Source organism: Benincasa hispida, chromosome 3 (assembly GCF_009727055.1).
Source record: "Benincasa hispida cultivar B227 chromosome 3, ASM972705v1, whole genome shotgun sequence".
Taxonomy (NCBI): domain Eukaryota; kingdom Viridiplantae; phylum Streptophyta; class Magnoliopsida; order Cucurbitales; family Cucurbitaceae; genus Benincasa; species Benincasa hispida.
Window position 1 is genome coordinate 24585351 of NC_052351.1, and position 5769 is coordinate 24591119.

Here is a 5769-nt window from a genome sequence, read left to right on the forward strand (position 1 = left end):
AACCCATTTCGATTAGTTTAGCTACTCATGTCGTGCTAGAGAGTGAGCAAAATGTAGAAATAGAACTTCCATTGTATAAATATAAAGATGAAGTATAAAATAACAATGCAAGTATAGAATAAAAGGGCCTTGTAGCAATCTCTTGCTGTCCAGGCTTTTACACTATTTTTTACTCGTGCTCAAAAGATAATCTTACTCTCGCTGGCCCCACTCTCTGCTTCTACACCCAAAGTTCTCTCCGAGAGTTGCCTGAGCGATCTCCGGCCGTCACCAACTTCTCTCTTGCTCTACCTTAAAATGAAAGAAAAACTATGAACAAGGGCTGCGAACTTGTGGAACAAATAAAGCTGAACTCGTGAACTGGTTAACCCCCTTTTCTGAAGGCCTGCCCTTGGGTATTTATAGAGCATCCATTGTGAAAGGCGGCTTCTCTCTCATGGTTGTATAGATGGGACGGCTTTTAATTCCTGATTGACGTGTCGATATTTGTCACCGAAAAGCTGAATGTACTTGTGATCGTTATCGACTGTCAACTTAATTCGAATTTGACTGTCATCAGCTTTCTGTCCCATCACGTTAATTAGCCTTTCACCCAGATGTGCCCACCATGTTGCGCTGCACCAAGTTGCGACGATCCTTCTCGACGAATGTTTGCGAACACAATCATCGCAAAGCTTGTGTGAAGTTGCGCTCGACCAAAGATATTCCATGATCGCAAATTCTTGCATTGCGTCAATGCATATTCTCACAAAATAACAAAAATCAACTGTTCTAATGCGATAAACGCATGTGATCGCGATATTATGAAATGATGCTTAATGGACGCAAATTAACATATTTCATTAATGCAATCCAACATTGTTTAAGAACTTAGCACTATGATAACGTGCATTTCTGCCGTTATCACACACCCCAAATTTAAACAATGCTTTGTCTCAAGCATAAGCCTTAAAGATTCCCCTTAGGATAGTCAACCGCAATGTCTCTCTTCCTAGATTTCGTCATTAAGGGTTACTTTCGTTCAAATCCTCATATACCGGACAGCTCCTTTGCCTACTTCTTCAGTACTTTACTGGCGACGTACGGTCCTGTCACAATAACTCTCTCTTACTAGTAAGGTAGTCGTATAATATTTCATACAACCTTAAGGACTGCAAGCCTATACCTTTTCAAAAAGGACTTACTAAATTTCAGAACATCGCATGATTTATGTGTTCAAAAAGAAAATTATCTACCAGGTGTCAAATAATTTATCCTCTGTATAAAAATTCTCATTATATTTTTCTGACTTTGCGCCTTGATCCAAGTGTCTTGCCTTCATTTTGGCTTGCCCCGCACGGGTGTCTTGGCGGACATCCAACTACGAGCAATGCACTCTTTCTCAGACTAAACTCATACCTATTTGGCAGTGGAGTTGCGGTCATTTATTTATGCGTTGATCTTGGTGACTTACTTTCGTTTTGGCTTGCCCCCACGTGTGTCATGCGGACATCCAACTACGGTAAGTGCTTTTCACAACTTAACTCTTATCAACATGGGTTTCCCATTGCATTGACAGAGGAGTTGTTATTCTCAAATTTTTCTTTTTTTCAAAATAGCAAGGTTGAAAATAAATACCTCACCCCCAAATTTAAAATGCGGCAATGTCCTCATTGCCAAAAGATTGAGATAAGTCATGCGATGTTCTTAGAAAGCTTCGTAAAGAGAGTTTGAAAGAAAGCTAGCAAACCCTTAACTTCTAGAAATATTTATGAGGTGACTATCTTAAGATTAAGTTGACTTTAGTATATATGAAAGAAATAGAAGCATATTTTTCATCACTGAAATCATACTTGGCAAAGAGACATTATGCGGTAAACTACTAAATTTATCTATGTCAAATGATTGCATTGATCAAAGAGGATACGGTGATAAAACTTTGAAAACTAAAATGCAATGTGATAGCGCAAAATTTGAAATAAAGATAAGGAAGAATACACCCCCAAATTTGCGTTGTCGCCCGCATTGTGTATTGACGCATTCATCTTTGCAGCGATCTCTCTTTTTTAGATTGCAGTGATGGAGTAAGATAAGAGGCTTCTTCACGTAACATCTTCGCAATCCAGTGCCTCGATCGTTGCAAGAAAAAAAACAGAGAGAGGGTCAAATTATTTTAAACAAAACAAAACTCGTTATCGCATCTCCATTTTTTTTTTTTGTAGAAATAGAAATAGAAATAGTAAAAGAAGGATAAATAAAAACTGAAAAGATATAGTGAAAATTCCGAATAGTAGAGAAGAATTGAAGAATTGATACTTCCCAAAACTTGCGTCCCTGATGGATTGCGATCGTTGATAACGCAAGGACCACTTACTTCCTTCTTTATTCAAAGTTCTTTAGTTCCATGGAGTCGACTTGGCGATGCCATCCTTCTCTTTGATATGCCTTTACTTGCTACCCATTAACTTTGAATATGTTGGTTCCGTCATCATTTGATAATTCAACCGCGCCATGCAGAAATACTTGTTTAACTATGAATGGTCTAGACCAACGTGACTTTAGTTTTCCCAGGAAGAGTCGCAGACGTGAGTTGAAGAGTAAGACCTTTTGCCCGACTTGGAGGTTCTTACCACATATGCATTTGTTGTGCTAGCGCTTGGTGCGCTATTTATAAATCTTCGTATTTTCATATGTGTTGTTCCTCCATTCTTCTAGCTTGACCAATTGCATTTTTTGCGCTTCTCCTGCTTTCTTCAAATCAAAATTCAGCTTCTTTACCGCCCACAATGCCTTATATTCCAGCTCCAAAGACAAATGACACGCCTTGCCAAATACCAATGCATATGGGGACATACTTATTAGTGTTTTAAATGCAGTCCAGTATGCCCATAACGCATCGTTAAGCTTTGTTGCCCAATCTTTCCTTGAACGCCTTACTACCTTCTCAAGTATCAACATAATTTCTTGATTGGACACTTCAGCCTGACCATTCGTTTGCGGATGGTATGTGGTGGCTACTTTGTGGAGGATGTTGTATTTACGCAGAAACTCCTTGATATTATGATTGATAAAGTGGGATCCTTCATCACTTATGATGGCATGGGGAGTGCCAAAACGAGTGAAAATATGTTTCTTCAGGAATTGGGAGACGACTGTCGCATCGCTTGCAGTGCATGCTATTGCCTCTACCCACTTGGAGACATAATCGACGGCTAATAAAATGTAATGTTTACCATTCCAAGGGGGGAAATGGTCCCATGAAATCAATCCCCCATACATCGAACAATTCAAGTTCCAAGATGGTGTTCATTGGCATTGCATTTTTCCACGAAATGTTACCTGTGCGTTGGCACCGATCACATTTCATTGCATAGTCAGCCGCATCCTTGAACAATGTAGGCCAAAAGAATCCACTCTGTAAGACTTTGGTTGCGGTGCGCTGCCCTCCAAAATGCCCACATATGGTGAGTCGTGACATTGCAATAATATGCGTTGTTGAGCAGCATTTGGTATGCATAATCGAAAAATCTGGTCTGCACCTCTTTTATATAGATTTGACTCATCCCAATAATAATGTCTGTATTCATGCTTGAGCTTCTTCTGTTGGTGATAGGTGTAATCTTCAGGAAATTGCTCGCAAACCAAATAATTGACTATGCCTGCATACCAGGGAAATTCTTCCATATGGAACAGCTGCTCATCCGGGAATACGACACTCACCCCAGACTCATTGCGGTTAACCTCAGGATTTTCCAGTCTAAACAAGTGATCCGAAACTTGATTCTCTGTTCCCTTTCGGTCAATTATTTCTATTTCAAATTCTTGAAGGAGGAGAACCCATCTGATCAACCTCGGCTTTGCATCCTTCTTTGTCATTAAGTATTTGATCGCCGAGTGATCAGTGTGGATGAGTACCTGTGTTCCCAACAAATATGCCCGAAATTTCTCCAATGCAAAAATTACCGCCAGGAGTTCTTTCTCTATGGTGGTATAATTTGTCTGAGCAGGATTTAATGTTTTACTTGCGTATGTGATGGGGTGCAAAATTGTTTTTCTCTTTTGCGCTAAAGCTGCCTCCATCGCATACCCGCTTGTGTCACACATTACTTCAAATGGAAGTGTCCAATTCGGCGCAATCAATATGGGTGCGGCAATCAGCGCATCTTTCAAAACTCTGAATGCGTTGAGGCAGTTGTTGTCAAACTCAAATTTTCTATCAGCCTCTAATAACACAATCAATGGTCGTGCTACTTTAGAAACGTCTTTGACAAATCGTCTGTAGAATCTAGCGTGCCCCAAGAAGCTTCGCACAGCCTTCACGCTAGATGGAGATGGAAGTTTTTCAATTGCTTTGATTTTTGCTTTGTCCACCTCCAATCTATCCTAGGAGACCTTATGTCCCAACACTATGCCCTCATTCACCATGAAATGGCATTTTTCCCAATTAAGCACTAGATTCGTCTCTTCACATCTCTTCAGAATCTTCTTTAAGTTAGCTAAACGGACTTCATAGGTGTTTTCATAAATAAAGAAGTCGTCCATAAATATTTCCATAGAGTCCTCGAGATAGTCTGAAAAGATGGCCATTATGCACCTTTGGAACGTGCTTGGCGCATTGTAGAGGCCAAATGGCATGCGACAGAAAGAAAATGTCCCATTCGGCAGGTGAATATTGTCTTGTCTTGATCTTCTGAAGCGATCATAATTTGATTGTATCCGGCATAACCATCCAGGAAGCAGTAGAAGTCATTCCCTGCTAGTCGGTCTAGCATTTGATCAATGAATGGTAGAGGGAAATAATCTTTCTTTATGCCCGCATTCAGCTTACGGTAGTCCATGCAAATTCGCCATCCAGTGATGGTCCTTTGCAGTATTAATTCGTTGTTTTCATTCGGGACTACCGTCATTCCGCCCTTTTTCGACACAAATTGCACGAGGCTGACCCACGTGCTATCTGTTATAGGATAGATAATGCCCGCATCTAGCCATTTAATGATTTTCTTCTTGATGACCTCCTTCATCGCAGGGTTAAGTCTGCGTTGATGTTCAATTGTTGCTTTGTGGTCATCATCAAGATGAATGCGATGCATGCAGTTCACAAGGCTAATTCCTCTAATGTCGGCGAGCGTCCAGCCAATTGCTCGCACATGCTTCCTTAGAATGCTCATCAACGCATTCTTCTGATCTTTGTTGAGTGCAAAGGAAATGATAACTGGCAGCTTCTCATTCTGCCCCAAAAATGTGTACTTTAGATGAGTCGGTAGGGTCTTCAACTCAAGTGTTGGTGGCTCCACTAGGGAAGGTTGCATTGTCTTTCTTTCTTCTTTTTCTGTTGGCTCTACTTCTTACTTTGCGATCATTTCTTTTTCCTTTCTTGTTTTTGTTATGATCGCATTGTAGGCAGCAACGGATGCGCTGGCATCCTCTTCTTCATTCTCTTCATCAAACTTTTCTTCTTCAATCGAATTCTGGTCATCATCTAAATCATGCAGGTCTTCTTCATCCAGAAACTTCATGGCACAAATTAAGTTAAGCTTGAGCTTCTGTCCATTGATACTCAAAGTGATTTCCCCTTTATACACATCAATTTGGGCACGAACCCATGGATAGAAAAGGTCGCCCCAGAATGATGGGCACATCTTTATTGGCCTCATAGTCCAAAATGATGAAGTCGGCTGGTAGGATAAACTTATCAATGGTGATCAGCACATCCTTCACCTTTCCCTCTGGATGCACCAGAGATCTATCGGCCAGTTGGAGAGTCACTGTTGTGGGCACAAGTTGCCCCAC